The 22,145-nt window shown below is 44.1% G+C and overlaps 1 long non-coding RNA gene across 7 annotated transcripts in view; it reads right to left on the bottom strand.

Annotated features, from left to right (window-relative positions):
* The window catches only part of LOC134345128 (uncharacterized), a 149,398-nt gene that overhangs the window by 51,638 nt on the left and 75,615 nt on the right, over window positions 1–22,145 (bottom strand). The window contains exon 2 of one of the 7 annotated variants that reach the window (XR_010017611.1): window positions 20,560–20,791. The exons of the other annotated variants lie outside the window; for them this stretch is intronic. This is a non-coding gene — a long non-coding RNA (uncharacterized LOC134345128). The remainder of the gene's footprint in view (window positions 1–20,559; window positions 20,792–22,145) is intronic. 7 annotated transcript variants of the gene reach the window in all.

The following is a 22,145-nucleotide window of genomic DNA, read 5'->3' as shown; positions in this document are numbered from 1 at the left end:
TTATACAGCCAATTATATTCTACACGGGCAGACTATTATTTAAGTGGGGAGAGAATTCAAAGTTCTGAGATGCAACGGGACTTGGGAGTCCTAGTGCAGGATACCCTTAAGGTTAACCTCCAGGTTGAGTCGGTGATGAAGAAGGTGAATGTAATGTTGGCATTTATTCCTTGAGGAGTAGCGTAAAGGAGCAGGGATGTGATGTTGAGGCTCTATAAGGTGCTGGTGAGACTTGGAGTACTGTGGGCAGTTTTAGGCTCCTTATTTAAGAAGGGATGTGCTGACATTGGAGAGGGTACAGAGAAGATTCACTAGAATGATTCCAGGAATGAGAGGGTTAACATATGAGGAACGTTTGTCCGCTCTTGGACTGTATTCCTTGGAGTTTAGAAGAATGATGGGGAATCTCATAGAAATATTTTGAATGTTGACAGGCATGGACAGAGTGGATCTGGCAAAGTTGTTTCCCATGATGGGGGAGTCTAGTACGAGAAGGCATGACTTAAGGATTGAAGGGTGCCCATTCAGAACAGAGATGTGAAGAAATTTTTTTAGCCAGAGGGTGGTGAATCTGTGCAATTTGTTGCCACGGGCAGCAGTGGAGGCCAAGTCACTGGGTGTATTTAAGGCAGAGATTGATAGGTATCTGAGTAGCCAGGGCATCAAAGGTTATGGTGAGAAGGCGGGGGAGTGGGACTAAATGGGAGAATGGATCAGCTCATGATAAAATAGCGGAGCAGACTCGATGGGCCGAATGGCCGACCTGCTCCTTTGTCTTATGGTCTTAATATGAGAATAAAAAATTTTAATAAAAGATAAACTCAGAGGTGAAGGTACAGATTTCGAATATAGTGTGCATAAATACAAGGATATACTTGCAATGTAAACAGCATTATAAAAAGCAATTTAAAGTGTTTACAATGCAGTAACTGAGGTATTAGATAGAGGGGGATGGGTTGCGTAACTCAGTGGTTGATCAGATTTACTGCTTGGGGGCAACAAAAACTTAAGACAGAATCATAGAAATCTACAGCACGTTACAGGCCCTTCAGCCCACAATGTTGTGATGACCATGTAACCTAAATGGCATGAAGGTTTCGTTTTTATAGACCTATAGACTTTCCAGAAGGGAGTTTTTGTAAAAGACTTTGCTGGGTGGGTCATAAGAGATAAGAACAAAAGAAATAGGAGCAGGAGTAGGCCATCCGGCCCATTGAGCCTGCTGCTCCATTGAATAAGATCATGGCTGATCTGGCCATGGACTCATCTCCACCTACCTGCCTTTTTTCCATAACCCTTAATTCCCCTACTATGCAAAAGTAGGGGTCCCTTGGGGACCCCGGCTGTTGATGCTGGGCCGACCTATATAAACCTGCTCCACAATAAATCTAATCCTTCTACACAACCCACAACTTTCCATTCTTCTCACATTCGAGTGCCTAACTAAGAGTTTTTTTTTAAATGTCCTTATTACTTTAGCAGGTTGGCAGGGTGGAATACGTCTTGACCAAAGGAGTTGTAAGACACTCCCTCCACTAGCCTGCAGATATGAGCAGCCAGTGCAAATCACAAGTCCTGGTTATGCAATCATCCCTGAAGAGAATTGATAGTGGCTGGGGTCACCCATCTTGTGAAGACACAGTCCAGAAGAAGGTAATGGCAAACCACTTCTGTAGAAAATTTTGCCAAGAACAGTCAGGGTTACAGACCATGATTGCCCATATCAGATGACACAGCACATAATTTTAATGATGGTGATTACATCAGCCTTTCCCAACAGTGCGTTCCAGGGACACACTGAAAACGGTTAATAACATTTAGAAATAATTTTCAAAACATGAAGTCAGAGAAATTCTTCCAACATGGTATAATCGTTGATTGGCCAGTAGAAATCTGGCAGCAGATTTGCATTGCCAAAGCCATTGACAGGTGTAGATTGCAGAAGTTGATGTATGGCTTTCCCAGTGTTGCTGCTGGCTGGCTCTCATTAATCCGGTTCCCCAGTCTGCCAACCTTAATTAATGTTTTCTCTCTGGTTCCACAAGAAACCATAGTGATGCAGTAACAGGGTGGAATGACCTGTACATATGACACAAGCTATTCCTTGCCTGGAGCACTGAAGACTTTTGAGTGTGACATGCACATTTAAAGGAAATACCAAGTATTAGAAAATGGCGGCTAGGTGAGGAAAGCAAATGCAACATTAGCATTCATTTCAAGAGGACTCAAGTATAAAAGCAAAGATGTAATGCTGAGGTTATTTTGTCAGACTGCACTTGGAGTATTGTGAGCAGTCTGGGGCTGACATTGGAAAGAGTTCAGAGGAAGTTCGCAAACATGATCTCAGGAACGAAAGGGATAACATATGAGGAACATTTGATGGCTCTGAGCCTGTACTTGCTGGAGTTCTGAAGAATGAGGGGTGATCTCATTGAAACCTCTTGACTATGGAAGAGCTTGTGGCATGGACATGGAGAGGCTGTTTCCTGCTGTGGGAGAGTCCAGGACCAGAGTGCACAGACTTCGAAAAGAAGATCATCCTTTTAGAACAGAGAAAAAGAAGAATTTCTTTAGCTAGGGGGTGGTAAATCTGCGGTTATTTAAAGCAGAAGTTGATACGCCCTTCATCAGTAAGGGAGTCAAATGTTAAGGAAGAAGGCAGGAGAGTGGGGTTGAGAAGTATAATAAATCAGCCATGATGGAATGGAGGCACAGATTCGATAGGTCAATTTGCCTAATTCTGCTCCTATGCCTTATGGTCTTAAGTACATTAGCTGGTGAAGGTATTCCCAGACATTTTTAATCACTGCTTGCTTCAATCTGATGTTCCCATCTGCTTTAAGATGACTACTATCATCTCAGTATATTAAAAACAAGGTAATGAGCCTTAATGACTATGACACTATAGCTCTGACATCATGAAGTGCTTCAAGGGTCTAGTGATGGAACACATCAACTCCAGTGTTGCAGACAAAACCTTGCCCCACTGCAATTTCCTTACTCCTGAAACAGGTCTACAGCAGAAGCCATCTCCCTGGTCGCACACTCATCTCTGGAGCACCTGGACAAAGTTCAAAGTACATCTATTATCAAAGTACGGATAAATTATACAACCTTGAGATTTGTCTCCTTAGGGGAGCCACAAAACAAGAAACCTGAAAGTACCTAAATTAAAGAAAGACCGACAAACACCTGATGTGCAGAGAGAGTGGAAAAAAAACAAATCACACAAACAACAAAAGCAAGCGACAGCATTCCGAATGGAAGTGAGTCCGTAGTCAGGAAGCTTGGATCAGCCAGAGCTGACATAGGCCCATAGCCTCAGCCTCAGCTCATCACACAGTGGGGCAAATCGTCTCAAAGCTCGCAGATATGGAGACTGAAGGAGCCGGAGCAGGACACAGCCTCAGTGCTGAGGAGAACCGTATAAATGTCATGGAGCAGTGAGCAGACTCTCACTTCCGGTCCCGACACCCAGCCTTTTCAGTGCATCAGGTCCGGCGTTTAAATTGACCAAGCGCCAGGTTGTCTCTAGGGCCTGGGCCTGCCACATTGGTACACTTTAGGCTTGGAACCGGCTACCACGTTCTGGCCTGTACCTGACCTTTTCAAACTGGCCAGTGTTTAGACCGATCCAGCCTCGCTCCTAGTTTAGGCGGATGGGCTCTGAAACTTCTCCACTCCGGGTTTTCTCTGCTCCACTCACTCCAGGACCGTCTCTGACTGTCTTGAAGGTACCTCAGCCTTGTTCTAACCACTCCTCCTCAATCATGCCTCGACCTCGCTCTGACTTTGCGTCGCACCCGCACGCCTCGATCCTTGCGTCAGTCTGCCTTTCGCTCGCCTCTTCATTGCTTGTGGTGAGTTTACCACAATTTCAGCCGAAAACGTGTTATTAATAAAGTCCTATCCAGAAAGTTGAACTCACAAACTCCTGTCCGGAAAGTTGCCCGTTGGACCCGCATCCAGGGAAGCATTCTGTGTGTACAGAGCCACTGAGGTGTGGAGAAGGACAGAGCACGAGTCACGCCATGGTGCTGGAACAAGGGACTGTGCAAGCTTACCAGAGAGAAGGCTCCTGATCTCTACCTGGTGATGCCCTTTTTCCCGGACGCAGTGGGCATTTGATGATCAGCTACTCTGAGCAAGCGCAAGAGTTATTTCTCCACCAATGCTCACACTTCAGGGGGTGACGGGATCTCCCCCTAATGGCATGGTTTGTGGAGGATTTGGCGATGGATGTTCCCACTCCATGGAAGTGGTCTGGGAATGAACCTGGGGTTCTGGCTGAGGCTCTCGAGAGCCATGCCACATGGAGGGCCGGAGGGATGAGGCTTTTGTGGTCGGTCCTAGGTAGGCAGCTCAATCGTTCAAGCAGCCCAAGAGGTGTGATGGAATGGGCCATCAGCACTTCCACCATCCAGCCGTACTCAGCCATGAGAGTGCTGAATTCCATGGTGTAATCCAGCACCGAGCATGAGCCTTGATGCAGGCGAATAGCCAGTCTGCTGCCTCCCTTCCATCTCCTGGATGGTCTAAGACCCGGCGTACCTCAGCAGTGAATTCCTCATATTTATTGCAAATGGAAGTTTTATTGTGGCAGTCCGGGTCAGAGCTCACCCAGTCAAAAGAGAGACAATGAAGGCAACCTTGGCTCAGTTTGTGGAATACAGCAACAGCTGCAGCTCAAAGCGAAGGTGCACTGGGACAGGAAGTTGCAGATCCATCAAAGCACTCGGGCACTGAGGGAGAAGGTTGATCGGTAACAAGACAGAGAGTGGTGAACAGATGGTCAATGGTTTCCTGCTGCTTCTGGATAACAAACTCTTGTCAGCAGACAAATTTCTCTCTCTCTCTGTTGGGCCAATCACTGGAACACCCATCCTATTAGGAAATGTAGAGGAGGCTTGACACAAATGCAAAGCAGCAGAGACGACTTAGCAATGAGTGCCCTCTCTAAAACTAAAACCGCAAAGCAGCGAGCCATGAAGAGTAACCGACAGCTCGGAGCAACTAGTTGAGGCTGGCTGGTTTGATGGGTGAACAAGTCTGGCTTTAAATGGTCTACAGGTGATGAGTTGGAAATGAGTAGCAGGTGACTCCTGTGAGCTGGGTGGAGACAGCTGCCTACCTGTACAGACCTGACAGTCCTCTTCTCATTTCAGGCTCCTATATCAATATTAAAGAGAAACTTGTGTAGGAACATGGATGGGAATGGTATGGAGGGCCATGTGCAGATTGACGGGACAACACAGAATAATAGCTAGGCATGAACGAGAAGGCTCGAAGGACCCGTTTCTGCGCTGTGGTGCTCTATAACTCTATAACTCAAAGATACATACTCAACATCTTAGGAACAGTTTCTTCCCCTCCATTATCAGCTTTCTGAACAGACAGTGAACCAACCCATGAACAATACCTCACTATTTTTGCTCTTGTTTTGCACTACTTATTTAATTTATTTTTTATATATTTACTGCACAGTCCTTATTGCAATTTATAGTTTGTTTTTATGTATTGCACTGTACTGCTGCCACAAAGCATCAGATTCCGCAACATACAGAATATCAGTGATACTAAACCTGATTCTGATTCTGGAAGACTTGCATCCTGGCAGGCAGCCCACTGGCAGACTATTGGATCCATATGGAGGAACCACATCCGATGAGGACAAGGTTCAATTGTGTCTTTTAAAAAATAAATAAAGGAAGTAAATAGCTTCCAGGTTCCAGGACAGACCAAGAACTAGAACGAGTCCTGCCAGGGTTCAGCACGATGGCAGTAGTGAACTTCTGCTTTCAATATTATCTTACGATTCTGTTAATCTACAAATTACCATCAAAAGTAATTGCTTTATCATCATAATATGCACCAGAATGGGCAGAGGTCATTGAAGATATGCCAAATTTCTTTAGCCTTCTGAGGAAGTAGAGGTAACACTGGGCTTTCTTGAATATCTTCGCATTCAGTTGCCTCCACTGTCAGATGATGCCATGGATATTGTTGCAAAGCATAAGTAACTTCAAAGCTGCATTGTTTCATTGCAATACCTCTACCGTAGAAAAATCTGTGAATCTCATTTCTGAGACATTCAATTGAAATACCACCTCAGCAGTTTCTACACAGAGGGAGTTTCAAGTCCTTGATGGAGTGTCCCTACATCAATGCCAATCTAATTGCCTTTTATACACATGAGCCTCCAAAGCTATTAGCTTAATGCTGCAAGGGACTGAATATTTACTCTTCTCTGTGAAATCTGCTCTCATAATTTAAATCATTTCAGCCTCTTAGCTTGGCTTCTGTGGGGAAAAAAAACACAAGATTTACATGTCTGAACTGGAGGGTTCATCATCCCCCCGTGAGGTACTGTCTTTGTTCCCTGGTAAAGGTCTAATCAAGGATCATCATTAGTCACCCTGTACATTCACATGGATTAGGAATTTTCTGTGGCATGCCAGTCAGGACACAACATGCAACAAAATGACTTCTTATGACACAGAGCATCATAGGAAGTCATTCCTGCTTGTGGCCATCAAACTTTACAACTCCTCCCTTGGAGGGTCAGACACCCTGAGCCAATAGGCTGGTCCTGGACTTATTTCCTGGCATAATTTACATATTACTATTTAACTATTTATGGTTTTATTACTATTTAATTATTTATGGTGCAACTGTAACGAAAGCCAATCTCCCCCGGGATCAATAAAGTATGACTAAGCCTAAGACTAAAATAAAACAACGTTCAACAATTATAAAGAATAAATAATTCCATGGAAATAAAATTAGAGGTTAAGTGCAGAAATGGAATAAGATGTGCATAAATACATAAGTATACACATGGATTTATAATGTAAGCAGCATTATTAAAAGTGGTTTCCAGTCTGTGGCAGGAGAGTCTGGCAGGAGATTGTGGCACTGAGTCTGGTTCTGTGACTCAGAAGGGAAGGAGCGAGGAAAGTCACACTGTGGTGACAGGGGATTCGGAAGGGGGACGGACAGGAGATTCTGTGCATGAGAACAAGGCTCCCAGGTGCCAGAAACCAGGAGATCTTGGATCGAGTCCTCAGTATTCTTAAGTAGGAAGGTGAACAGCTAGAGGTCGTGGTCCATGTAGGTACCAATGACAGGTGTCAGATGAGTGAAAAGGTTCTGCATAGGGAGTTCAGGGAGATAGGTGCCAAGTTAAAGAGTAGGACCTCCAGGGTTGTGATCTCAGGATTATTTCCCATAGCAGGTCCTGACTAGAAAGTTTATACAGTTGAATAAATAGCTAAGGAGCTGGAGTAGGAGGGAGGACATAAGATTTTTGGGTCATTGGGCTCTCTTCCAGGGAAGGTGGAACCTGTACAGAAGAGATAGTTTGCACCTGGGCTGGAGGAGGACAAATATCCTAGCGGGAAGATTTGTTAATGCGGCACGGTGGGGTTTAAACTAGAGTTGCAGGGGGATGGGAACCAGAATGCCAGAACAGTTAGTGGAGAGGTGTAAGACCTCAGACAGTCAGGGGTCACCAGGTTGAGCATGGTGCAACTAGTGTCCTGATCTGCGTATATTTCAATGCAAAAAGTATCGTAGGAAAGGCGGATGAGCTCAGGACACGGATCAACATCTGGAATGAGGACGTTGCAGCCAGTAGTGAGACTTGGTTGCAGGAGGGGCAGGACCAGCAGCTCAGTATTCCAAGGTTCCTTTGTTTCAGATGTGACAGAATGCAAGAGATTAAAGGAGAAGGGGTGGCTTTACTAGTCAGGGAAATTGTCATAGCCATGCTCCCTCAGGACAGACTGGAGAACTCAACTAGTGAGGCCTTATGGGTGGAACTGAAAAACAAGAAAGGCATGACTTTTTTAATGGGGTACACTACAGACCATCTAACAGTCTGCAGGAATTAGAAGAAGAAATCTGTAACAAGATCACAGACTGTTGCAAGTGACATAAGGTTGCTATTTCAGGTAATTTTAACTTTCCAAATATTGACTGCAATCTCGTACTGTAAAAAAGCTGTGTGACACCGGATGACCTCCCACAATTGTAACTCTCACTTCAGCTAGGGGCTAAATATCGGGGGTGGTAGCCCCTGGCCCGGCCAAACTTGAGAAATCTCATTTGGGTGGATGATGTGCGATGTGTGCTCTGTTACAAATCAGAACCCCAAAATAACAAACGGTATATAATATGCGATTAAACTACTACTACTACGTCGACTCAGGCCTAGGGGGCTGGCATTGGGCATGATGGACTCTCCACTTCTCCCTCCCCCTCATCAGTGTGTTCAGTTCATCTACATTAGCCGCACCGCTGTCTTCTAGGAGCGGGTTGACCATAGTCTTGGGAGGGCGCTCAGGGTTCATCCTCTCATGCTTGGGCTCCCATATGATGACTAGGCTGGCAGGTAGCTCGGGGTGGCGTAGACAGTGCCCCACTAGTTGCAGTCTTCTCGCGTTGATTTTAGTGGAGAGCATCGGTAGGTCATTATAGAGCTCAACATTCGTCAAGTGCTGTTGCCAACTCACGTCAAGAGCCATCCGGAGCATTCGTGTGTAGCAACCATCTAGAGACTTTCACACAGTCTTGGTGAGTGTCCATGTCTCACATCCGTATGTGAGAATGGACTCTATGACTGCTATGAAAATCTTCTTTTTAAGCCCTCTGGTCAGGTTCGACTTCCAGATTTCCATCATAGCTCTCCACGCCAGTGCCTTCTGTATCTTTATGTCCTTCTCCGAACTCATCATTCTTGACCCAAGGTACTTGTAGTCAAAGACTTTCTTAATGGTGTCATTCTTTATGGTCTTGAGAGTACCTTCGTCTCAGTTAATGCAGTTAACGCAATTAATCATTTAATGTGATGAAACGATTAAACTTTATAATTCTTACTTTGACTATATGGCTAGTAAAAATAACAAAAAAAAAGAAAAAGGGCCCAATCTTATGAAACAGTCCAGTGCGCAATGTTGGAGCTCACTGATACGCCAAATGTCCACCATCCACCTCCTCCGATCATCGTTGCCGTTCAGACCCTTGCTCCAAGTCCACCCCATCCAGCGGTCTACCAACTCTCTCCATTCGTGTCTTCTCTCCTCATCTCTCCCCAGCAAAAGACCGTGAAAATCTCTCTTCCAGCCTCACAAGAAAGAACAACAGCATTCCAAACCCTGTTATCTCCAGTCATAACCCAAACATTGCTGTTACAGAGAAACCGTTACATTATCAGTGAAACCCTACAGCATGTTACAGCTGGATGGGATAGAGCTTCTCAAATGTGTTCAGAAAAGTTTCCTTCATCGGGATGTAGAAATCCCAATGAGAGACCATATGATACTGAATCTGCTATTAGGGAATGAGGCAGGGCAGTTTGTGTAGGGGAACATTTGCATAGGTCTGGTCCACAGGTTGAGATTCTAAATTGGAGAAGGCCCAATTCTGATGTTATCAGAAATGACCTGGCAAGTGTGGATTGGGACAGGCTGTTTCCTGGCAAAGGTGTACTTGGCAAGTGGGAGGCCTTCAAAAATGAAATTGTGAGAGTACAAAGCTTATATATGCCTGTCAGAACAAAAAGTAAAGATAAAAAATGTAGGGAACCTTGGTTTTCAAGAGATATTGAGGCCCTGATTAAGAGAGAAAAAAAGGAGGTTCATAGCAGCTATAGGCAAGTAGGAATAACTGAGGCACTTATGGGGTATAAGAAATGCAAGAGAACTTAAGAAAGAAATCAGGAAGGCTCAAAGAAGGAATGAAGTTGTTCCAGCAGACAAGGTGAAGGAGAATCTGAAGGAATTCTACAGATATGTTAAGAGCAAAAGGATTGCTAGGGACAAATTTGGTGTTCTGGAAGACCAGAATGGTAATCCGTGTGTGGAGCCAAAACAGATGGGGGAGACGTTAAATAATTTTTTTGCATCTGCGTTTACTCAGGAGATGGATATAGAAGTGAGGCAAAGTGGCATCAACCTCATTGATCCTGTACAGATTACAGAGGAGGAGGTGTTTGCTGTCCTGAGGCAAATCAGGATGGATAAATCCCCAGGGACTGACAAGGTGTTCCCTCAGACCCTACAGGAAGCAAGTGCAGAAATTGCCAGAGCCCTAGGAGAGATATTTAAAACATCCTTAGTGAAGGAGAAGTACCAGACTATTTGAGGATGGCCAAAGTCGTTCCGCTGTTTAAAAAAGGGTATAAACAGAAATCAGGAAATCATAGGCCCGTGAGCCTGACATCATTTGTGGGAAAGTTATTGAAAAGTATCCTAAGTGACAGGATTTATAAGAATTTGGAGAGACATGGACTGGTTAAGCATAGTCACCAAGGCTTTGTGCATGTTAGGTCATATCTAATCAATCTTATAGAGTTTTTTAGGAAGTTACCAGTAAAGTGGATGAAGTCAAGGCAGTAGATATTGTCTACAAGGACTTTAGAAGGACATTTCACAGAGTCCAGCAGGGAAGGCTGGTCAAGAAGGTTCAGTCACTTGGCACTCATGATGAGGTAGTAAATTGGTTTGGACATTGTCTTTTTAGGAGAAGCCAGAGAGTAGTAGAACAGGGTTGCATCTCTGACTGGAGGTATGAGACCAGTGGTGTGCTGCAGGGAACGGTGCTCAGTCCTTTGTTGATTGTCATCTATATCAATGATCTGGATGAAAATGTGGTTAACTGGATCAGCAATTTTGTGGATGACACCAAGATTGGGGGTGTAGTGGGCAGTGAGGAAGGCTATCATGGCTTCTAGAGGGATCTGCTTCAGCTGGAAATATGGGCTAAAAAAATGGGCAGAACGAATGTAATACAGACAAGTACGAGGTTTTGCACTTCAGTAGGACTAACCAGGGTAGGTTTTACAGAGTTAACAGTAGGGCACTGAGGAGTGTGGTACAACAAAGGAATCTGGGAATACAGGTCCATTGCAAGTGGTGTCACATGTAGATAGGGTCGTAAAGAAAGCTTTTAGCACATTGGCCTTCATAAATCAATGTATTGAGTATAGAAGATGGGATGTTATGTTGAAGTTGGATAAGAGATTTGTGAGGCCTAATTTGGAGTATTGTGTCCAGCTCTGGTCACCAACCTACAGGAAAGATGTAAATAAGGTTGAATAAGTACAGAGAAAATTTATAAGGATGTTGCCTGATCTAGAGGACCTGAGTTATAAGGAAAGATTGAATAGGTTACAACTGTATTCCTTAGAGCACAGATGATTCAGAGGAGTCTTGATAGAGGTATGTCAAAAGATGAGGGATATAGGTAGAGTAAATGTAAGCAGGCTTTTTCCATTGACGTTAGGTGGGACTACAACCAGAGGTCATGGGTTAAGGGTGAAAGGTGTGAAGTTTAAGGGGAACATGAGGTGAAACATTTTCACAAAGAGAATCGTGAGAGTGTGGAATGAGCTGCCAACACAAATGGTCCTTGTAAGCTTGATTTCAAACTAAGATAAGTTTGGATAGGTGCGTGGACAATAGTAATATGGAGGGCTATGGTCCAGTTGCAGATCATTCACATTAGGCAGTTTAAATGGATTCAGTATGGACTAGATGGACTGAAGGTCCTTTTTCTGTGCTGTACTTCTCTATGACTCTATGAGAGAGAGGAAACATTCTACCATCTGCCTCATTCCAACCATGAGGCCTTGGGAATGAGGATACCTAACGTTTTTCAGATACATAGAGTGCAAAAGAGAGGTGAGAGTGGATATTGGACTGTTGGAAAATGATGCTATAATGCTGGAAAGGAAATAGCCAATGAACTGAACAAGTATTTTGCATCAGTCTTCACCATGGAAATCACTAGCAGTATGGTAGAAGTTCAAGGTGTCAGGGGTCATGAAGTGTGAAGCTATGATTACCGGTCAGAAGGTTCTTGGGAAACTGAAAGGTCTGAAGATAGATAAATGACCTGGACCAGATGGCATATGCCCCAGGGTTCTGAAATATGTGGCTGAAGAGATTAGACCATAAAACCATAAGACATAGGAGCAGAATTAGCCCACTTGGCCCATCGAGTCTGCTCGGCCATTTAATCAGGGCTGATCCTTTTCTTTCTCTTCTTCAGCCCTACTCCCTGGCCTTCTCCCCATAACCTTTGATGCCATGTCCAATCAAGAACCTGTCAAGCTCTACCTTAAATACCCCCAACGACCTGACCTCCTTAGCTGCCAGTGATAATAAATTCCACAAATCTGGCAAAGGAAATTTCTCCGCATCTCTGTTTTAAATGGACAACCCTCAGCCTGTGACCTCAATGGCTGAGACTCCCCCAACATGGGAAATATCTTCCACATCTACTCTGCCTAGGCCTTTCAACATTCAGAAGTTTTCCTTTTAAAGTCCAACGAGTACAGACCCAGAGCTATCAAATGTTCCTTGTATGATAAACCTTTCATTCATGGATAAACCTTGTCAACCTTCTCTGAACCCTTTCCATTGCCAGCACAACTAATCTTAGATGAGGAACCCAAATCTGTTTGCAATACTCAAGGTAAGGCCTCACCAGTGCCCTATAAAGCCTCAGCATCACATCCCTGCTCTTATATTCTAGACCTCTTGAAATGAATGCTAACATTGCATTTGCTTTCCACACCACTGACTTTACCTGCAAGTTAACCTTTTGGGTGTTCTGCACAAGGACTCCCAAGTCCCTTTGTTTCTTAGATTTTTGGATTTTTCTCCCCATTTAGAAAATAGACAGCGCATTTATTTCTTCTGCCAAAGTGCATGACCATGCATTTTCCAGTGTGATATTTCATTTGTTGCTTTCTTACCCATTCTCCTAACCTCCTAGCCTTCTGCAGCCTACCTGTTTCCTCGACACCAACTGCCCCTACACCAAACCTAGTATCATGTGCAAACTTGACAACAAAAACATCTATTCCGTCATCTAAGGTTATTGACATACAGCATAAAAAGAAGTGGTCCCAAAATCGACCCCTGCAGAACACCACTAGTCACTGGCAGCCAACCAGACAAGGATCCTTTTATTCCCACTCACTGCCTCCTACCATTTAGCCAATGCTCTAACTATGTTAGTAACTTTCCTGTAATACCTTGGGCTCGCAATTTTGTAAGCAGCCTCATGTGATGCACCTTGTCAAAGGCCTTCAGAAAATCCCAATATACAACACTTATTGCATCCCCTTTATCTATCCCATTTGTAATCTCCTCAAGAAATTCCAACAGGTTCATCAGGCGAGGTTTTCCCTTAAGGAGACCATGCTGACTTTGTTCTATCTTGCCCTGTGTCACCAAATACTCCAAAACCTCAACCTTAATAATTGACTCCAACATCTTCCCAACCACTGAGGTCAGACTAACTGTTCTATAATTCCCTTTCTTCTGCTTTCTCCTTTCTTAAAAGGTGTAGTGACGTTTCCAATTTTCCAGTCCTCTGGCACCATGCCAGAGTCCAATGATTTTTGAAAAACCATTATTAATGTCTCCACAATATCTACCGATACGTCTTTCAGAACCCTAGGGTACAATTCATTTAGACCATAAGACCATAAGAGAAGGGAGTAGAAGTCGGCCATTTGGTCCATCGGGTCTGCTCCACCATTTTATCATGAGCTGATCCATTCTCCCATTTAGTCCCACTCCCCCGCCTTCTCACCATAACCTTTGATGCCCTGGCTACTCAGATACCTATCAATCTCTGCCTTAAATACACCCAATGACTTGGCCTCCACTGCCGCCCATGGCAACAAATTCCATAGATTCACCACCCTCTGGCTAAAAAAATTTCTTCGCATCTCTGTTCAGAATGGGCGCCCTTCAATCCTTAATTCATGCCCTCTCATACTATACTCCCCCATCATGGGAAACAACTTTGCCACATTTCAACATTCGAAATGTTTCTATGAGGTCCCCCCTCATTCTTCTAAACTCCAAGGAATACAGTCCAAGAGCAGACAAACGTTCCTCATATGTTAACCCTCTCATTCCCAGAATCATTCTAGTGAATCTTCTCTGTACCCTCTCCAACATCAGCACATCCTTTCTTAAATAAGGAGACCAAAACTGTCCACAGTACTCCAAGTGAGGTCTCACCAGCACCTTATAGAGCCTCAACATCACATCCCTGCTCCTATACTCTACTCCTCTAGAAATGAATGCCAACTTTGCATTCGCCTTCTTCACCAACGACTCAACCTGGAGGCTAACCTTAAGGGTATCCTGCACGAAGACTCCCACGTCCCATTGCATCTCAGAACTTTGAATTCTCTCCCCAACTAAATAATAGTCTGCCCGTTTATTTCTTCTGCCAAAGCACATAACCATACACTTTCCAACATTGTATTTCATTTGCTACTTCTTTGCCCATTCTTCCAATCTATCCAAGTCTCTCTGCAGACTCTGTTTCCTCAGCACTACTGGCCCCTCTACCTATCAGCAAACTTAGCCACAAAGCCATCTATTCCATAATCCAAATTTGTTGATGTACAACGTAAAATGAAGCGACCCCAACACGGACCCCTGTGGAAAACCACTGGTAACCGGCAGCCAACCAGAATAGGATCCTTTATCCCACTCTCTGTTTCCTGCCAATCAGCCAACACCCTATCCATGTATGTAACTTTCCTGTAATTCCATGGGCTCTTATCTTGTTAAGTAGCCTCATGTGGCACCTTGTCAAAGGCCTTCTGAAAATCCAAATATACAACATCCACAGCATCTTCCTTGTCTAGCCTACTGGTAATTTCCTCAAAAAATTGTAATAGGTTTGTCAGGCAGGATTTTCCTTTAAGGAAACCATGCTGAGTTCTGCCTATCTTGTCATATGTCTCCAGGTACTCCGTAACCTCATCCTTAATGATCGACTCCAACAACTTCCCAACAACTGATGTCAAGCTAACAGGTCTATAATTTCCTTTTGCTTCTTTGCCCCCTTCTTAAATAGCGGAGTGACATTTGCAATCTTCCAGTCCTCCAGAACCATGCCAGAATCTATTGACTTTTGAAAGATCATCGCTAATGCCTCCGCAATCTCCACAGCTACTTCCTTCAGAACACGAAGGTGCATTCCATCTGGTCCAGGAGATTTATCGACCTTTAACCTATTCAGCTTCCTGAGTACTTTCTCTGTCGTAATTGTGACTGCGCACACTTCTCTTCCCTGCCACCCTTGAGTGTCAGGTATATTGCTGATGTATTCCTCAGTGAAGACTAATGCAAAATACTCGTTCAGTTCCTCCGCCATCTCCTTATCTCCCATTACAATTTCTCCAGCATCATTTTTTATCGGTCCGAAATCTACTCTCACCTGTCTTTTACTCTTTATATACTTGAAAAAGCTTTTAGTATCCTCTTTAATATTATTTGCTAGCTTCCTTTCATAGTTCATCTTTTCCTTCTTAGTTTCCTTTTGTAAGCTTTTAAAAAGCTTACATTTGATCCGGGTGACTTATGTACCATTACGTCTTTCAGCTTTTTGAGCACCTTCACCCTTGTAAGAGCAACTGCACTCACTTCTCTTCCATCACACCCTTCAACATCTGGGACACTGCTCCACAGTGAAGACTGATACAAAATACTCATTTAGTTCATCTGCCATCTCCTTGTCCCCCATTATTGTTTCTTGTGGTCCTACATCCACTCTCATCTCTCATTTATTCTTTACAGATTTGAAAAAGCTTTTATTATTAACTTTGATGATGTTTGCTAGCTTGCTTTTATATTTCACCTTTTCTCTCTTTATGATTATTTTAGTTGCTCTGTAGGGTTTTAGAAACTTCCCAATCATCTGTCTTACCACTAATTTTTGCATTGTTGTATTTTCTCTCTTTTGAACATTTGTTTTAATTTCCCTTGTCAGCCACGGTTGTGCTATTTGAGTATTTCTTTGTTTTTGGAATATGTCTATCCTGAACCTTACTCATTTTTCCCAGAAACTCACACCATTACTGCTGTGCTGTCATCCCTGCCAGCATCTCCTTCCAATTTACTTTGGCCAACACCTTTCACGACTGTAATTTCCTTTACTCCGCTTAAAAGGTGTTACATCAGACTTAATTTTCTGCCAGATTTCAAGTTGAACTCAATCATTTTGTGATCACTGCCTCCAAAGGGTTCTTTTACCTTAATCTCCCTAATCAACTCCAGTTCATTACAAAACAGTCAATGCAGTGTAATGCGCTGTAAGGATTCACTGCTAATGTAATGGCTTCTTTGTAATGTTTCACTGCTAGGGCTAATGTAATGGCTTTTCTGTAATGTTCGCTACTGGGGTAACGGTTTCTTTGTAGCAGCAACGTTTGGGTTATGGCTGGAGACAGGACTGTGGTAAGCATGTTAGCCAATCAGAGATTGTTGCTGTCTTGTGAATCTGGAAGGAGGTTTTTCGCAGGCTTGGTCGAGGAGAGATGAAGAGGGAAGACACGTGTGGAGGGAGCTGGTAGACCACCGGATGGAGTGGACTGGGATCTGAGGGTCTGAAGGTCGGCAATGCTCGGAGGAGATCAATGGTGGAAGAATGACGACTGAGTGAGCTCCAGTGTGCACTTTTGACTTTTCCTTGAATTGGGCCCTTTCTTTATTTTCATTATTAACCCTATATTCAGGTCAAGATTCATAAAGTTCAGTCATTTAATTGCATATGGTGTACTGTCTGATATTTTGCGTTGTGGGTTTGTAACTGGGTAGTACATTACGCAGCGTCCACACAAATGTGATTTCTCAGTTTGACGGGGCCAAAGGCTGTTCTCCCCTCAACGAACACGAGCTGGGTGAGCCTGGGGGTTACAGCAGTATAGCTGATCCCCTAGTAGGCTCAATGACAAACTGCTATAGAAGCCATCTCGTAGGCGTTCAACAAACTCACTCTCTTGAGTTCCATTAACAAACTGATTTTCCCAATAAATTGGAATGCTGAAATCTCCCATGACTATCATAACATTGCCTTTTTGATACAACTTTTCTATTCTCTATTGTAATTTGTGGTCCACATCCCAACTACTGTTGGGAGGCTCGTATATAAATGCCATTATGATCCTCGTACCCTTGCAGTTTCTCAACTCAACCCACAAGGATTCAACATTTTCCAATCCTGTGCCACATCTTTCTAATGATTTGATGCCATTCTTTACCAGAAAAACCACGTCACCGCATCTGCCTAACTTCCAATGCCTTCGATAGAGTGTGTAATCTTGGACATTCAGCTCCCAACTACAACCATCCTTCAGCCACGATTCAGTGATGGCCACAGCGTCATACCTGACAATCTGTAGAAGCACAACAAGATCATCCACCTTATACTCCGTGCATTGAGAAATAACACTTTGAGTACTGTATTTGCTACCCTTTTTGATTCTGCATCCCTAATGCACTGATACTCACACTGCTGAATGCAATTTTGTCCTATCATCTGCCTGCCCTTCCTAACTGTCTGACTGCACGTTATCTTTGCTTTTTCACTATCTGTCCTATCCTGAGTCCCTTCACTCTGGTTCCACCCCACCCCCAGCCAGCTTAGTTTAAACCCTTCACAACAGCTCAAACAAACCTGCTGACGGGAATATTGGTCCTCCGCAGGTTCAGGTACGACATGTCCCTTTTGTACAGGTCATACCTCCCCCAGAAGAGATCCCAGTGATCCAAGAACATGAAGTCCTGCCCCCTGCGTCAGCTTCTCAGCCACACGTTTACTTGCCAAATCATCCTGTTTCTACCCTCACTGGCACATTGCACAGGCAGCAATCCGCAATTATTACGCTAGTGGTCCTGCTTCTCAGCTTTTTACCCGGATCTCTAAATTCTCTTTTCAGGACCTCTTTGCATTTCCTTTCTATGTCATTGGTACCAATATGTGCCAAGACAGCTGGCCGCTCTCTCTCCCCCTGCAAAATGCTGAGGATGCGATCCGAGATGTACTTGACCCTGGTACCTGGGAGGCAACATGCTATCCGCGTGTCATGTTCAAGGCCACAGGATCTCCTGTGTATTCCTCTGAGTATTGAATCCCCTATCATGACCACTCCCCTCTTCTCTCTCTTTCCCTCCTGCACCATGGAACCATGCTCAGTGCCAGTAACCCAGTCTCCGTGTCATTCCCCTGGCAGGTCATCCCCCACAACAGTAACCAGAGGGGTATACAGTACTTATTATTGAGAGGAATGGCCACAGGGATGCAGTGCACTAACTGTCTATTCACGTTTTAATTTCTCCTGTAAATTACTCAGCTACTCGTGTCCTGCTACTTCGGGGTGACTATTTCCCTGTAACTCTGATCGCTGATCTCCTCACTCTCCTGTACAAGCCGAAGGTCATCCAGCTGCTGCTCCAGATCCCCAACACGGTCTTCAAGGAGCTGCAGCCGGATGCACTTCACACAGATGCAGTCCTCTAGGAGGCTCTGGGTCTCCCCGGGCTCCCAACATCTGGCATGAAGAGCACACGAGAGCCATTTACTACACCAAGTGCAGTAAGAGAGAAAAATAAGAAACCTAAACAGAAGCTTACCAGAGCCAACACCTCTTCTGAGCCAAAACCTGCATTCCTACTCTCACCACTGGCCTACTCCCAACAATGACTGCACTGCTTGTCCCTTCTGTACTTTTAAACAAGCATCATTGACCTGCAAGAAACCTCGTCACTGTGGTCTGCTCCTGCCCCTGATTTTGCTGCCGGATTGTGTAGGCAGTAATAATGATCTTTCAAGAATCTGTAGATTCTGGATGGTTCCGAAACAGTGGAAAATTGCAAATGCCACTCCACTCTTCAAGAAGGGAGAGGGGAAGAAGAAAAGAAACTATAGACTAGTTAGTCTGACCTCAGTGGTTGGGAAGATGTTGGAGTCGATTACTAAGGGTGAGGTCTCAGGGTACCTGGAGCCACATGATAAAATAGGCCATAGTCAGCATGGTTTCCTCAAGGGAAAATCTTACCTGACAAATCTGTTGGAATTTTTTGAAGAAATACCAAGCAGGATAGATAAAAGACAATTGGTTGATGTTGTGTACTTGGATTTTTAGAAGGCCGTTCACAAGGTGCCACACATGAGGCTGCTTAACAAGCTACGAGCCCATGATATTACAGGGCAGATTCTAGCATGGATAAATTAGATACTGATTGGCAGGAGGTAAAGTGTGGGACTAAATGTGCCTTTTCTGGTTGGCTGCTAGTGACTAGTGTTGTTCCATAGGGCTCTGTGTTTGGAACACAGCTTTTTACATTATATGTCAATGATTTGTATGATGGAATTGATGGCTTGGTTGTAAAGTTTGCAGACAAAATGAAGATAGGTGGAGGGATAAATAGTTCTGAGAAAGAAGAGAGGCTACAGAAGTACTTAGGCACATCAGGAGACTGGGCAAAGAAATGGAAGATGGAATATAGTGTCAGGAAGTGTATGGTCACACACTTTGGTAGAAGAAATGAAAGGGTTGACTATTTTCTCATTGGAGGGAAAATAGAAAAAAACCGAGGCACAAAGGGACTTGGGAGTCCTTGACCAGGATTCCCAAAAGGTTAATTTGCAGGTCGAGTCCATGGTGAGGAAGGCAAATGCAATATTAGCATTCATTTGGAGAGCACTGGCATATAAAGGAAAGGATGCAATTTTGAAACTTGTAAAGTACTGGTGGGACATCACTTGAGTCCTCTGAGCAGGTTACAGTCCCTTGTCTTCAAAAGGATGTGCTGAAATTGTAGAGGGTTCAAAGAAGGTTCACAAAAATGATTCCAGGATTGAATGGCTTGTCATATGAAGAATGCTTGATGGCTGTGAGCCTGTATTCTCTAGAACTCAGAAGAATGATGGGTGACCTCATCGAAACCTATTGAGTAGTCAAGGGCCTATGGAGGAAGAGTCTAAGGCCAGAGGACAAAGCTCAGAATAGAGGTGTGTCCTTTTATAATGGAGATGAGGAAGAATTCTTTTAGCCCAAGAGTGGTGAATTTGTGGAATTTATTGCTTTAGGCAGCTGTAGAAACCAAGTCTTTATGTATATTAAAGGCAGAAGTTGATAGGTTCTTGATCGGTCAGGGTATGAAGGGATACTGGGAGAAGGAAGGAGACTGGGGCTGAGAGGAAAGTTAGATCAGCCATGATGAAATGGTGGGCTAACTGGACTAATTCAGTAGATTTCAATAGGTACATTTAATATCAGAGAAATGTATGCAATATATCAATCCTGAAACTATCTGTCTTTGCAAACGTCCACTAAAACAGAGGAGTGCCCCAAAGAATGAATGACAGTTAAACATTAGAACCCCAAAGCCCCCCCAGCTCCCCCTCCCACACAAGCAGCAGCAAGGCAATGACCCCCCCACCAGTAAAAAGCATCAACATCCTCCACCGAGCACTCAAGCATGCAGCGAAGCATCAATAAAGACACAGACTTGCAGTACCCAAAGACTACTCATTCACCAGGTAATTCGACATTCCACACACTTTCTCTTTAAGGGAAAAAGGTGTGTCCCTGTAGCACAGCAAGAGGGGAGACATAACAAACAACTCGCTGATTTCTGATGTTAAAAGTCTGTTGTTTCGCTTTTTCCGAGCTCTGTGCTCAAAGACTCATCCCCAGAAAGGTGCAGATCTCTGTAAGCACAACCCCTGGCAGCTAACCTGCTGCTCCCGATGTTCCGTGTTCTCCCATTGTGCCTCAGTCAGGGGCACTGGCCTAGAATCAACATGGCTCCAGAGCCACGAAAATCCGGAGCCCTGAAGGTGTGCTCGCCTTCCAGGCCGCGTCCTTGGGATATCAAAAAGCTGCCAGTAGTGAGGTCTTGTGAACAGTCCTATTCCCACAAAGAACTGAAGTCAGAGTGTAACTCCAGTTCAGGGTCTTCAAAAGAACCTTGAAAAGGGAAAAAACAGATATCAAAGATAGTAATAGAGCTGTTTCCAAAGATGTAAGCAAAGGAGTCACTGTTTAGTGCCATCTTGACCTGCTCTTATATCTTACGGTCTTATGGAATGGGCAATGGAAGATGTTGAGGACTAAGTCAAGCATTCTGACAGTTTGCATCACATCACAGTATGGAGGTTCCAATGCACAAGATCGCAAGAGGCTGCTGAGTGTTGTAGACTCAACCTCCACCATCAAGCACATCTTTCAAAGACAACGCCTCAAGAAAATGGCATCAATCATTACGGACCCTCACAATCTGGGCCATGCCCTCTTCTCATTACTGCACTTGGGGAGGAGATGCAGGAGCCTAAGGGCCCGCAATGAATGATTCAGAAACAGTTCCTTCCCCTCCACCACCAGATTTCTGAACAGTCCATGAAAACAAAACTTGTTATTCCCTTTATAGTACTTCTCATTTTTGTTTTATTGATTAGTGCCAATTTCATGTCTTTGCAATGTATTACTGCTTCAAAACAACAAACTTCAGGTCATATACACACTTAGTGGCCACTTTATTAGGTATTCCTGCACTCCTACGCGTTGTGGCAGCAACTCAACACATAAGAGCATGCAGACATGGTCAAAAAGTTCAGTTGTTCAGATCAAACATCAGAATGGGGTAGAAATGTGATCTCAGTGACTTTGACTCTGTAAGGATTGCTGGCGTCAGATGATGTGGTTTGAGTATCTCTGAAACTGCTGATCTCCTGGGATTTTCATGCACAGCAGACTTTAGAGTTTACAAAAAATGAAAAACAAAGGACATCAATGAGTTGCTGGTCATAGCTGGAATCAGTTCCTGCTTAAGCAAGGACATGGACACTGCAATTTGCCAATCGCCACAATAAGTCCACAGCAGCTGCAATCTCACTGGCTCTTCACTCTGCCTTGGATCACCTGGACAATAGCAATAACTATATCAGACTGCTGTTTATTGATTACAGCTCAGCATTCAATACGATCATATCCTCAGTTCTAATCAACAAGCTCCACAACCTGGGCTTCTGTACCTCCCTCTGCATCTGGATCCTTAACTTCCTCAGCAGGAGACCACAGTCAGTGCTGATTGGAAATAGCATCTTCTCCTTGCTGACAATCAACACTGACACTCCTTGAGGATATGTGCTTAGCCCACAGCTCTAGTCTCTCTATGCCCATGACTGTGGAGCTAGGCGCACCTCAAACACCAGTTATAAATTTGCCAATGGCCAACTATTGGCAGAATTTCAGATGGTGACAAGGAGGCGTACAGGAGTGAGATAGATCAGCTGGTTGAGTGGTGTCACAGCAACAACCTTGC

This window comes from Mobula hypostoma, chromosome 4, assembly GCF_963921235.1.
Source record: "Mobula hypostoma chromosome 4, sMobHyp1.1, whole genome shotgun sequence".
Taxonomy (NCBI): Eukaryota; Metazoa; Chordata; class Chondrichthyes; order Myliobatiformes; family Myliobatidae; genus Mobula; species Mobula hypostoma.
This window is presented reverse-complemented; position numbering and strand designations above follow the sequence as displayed.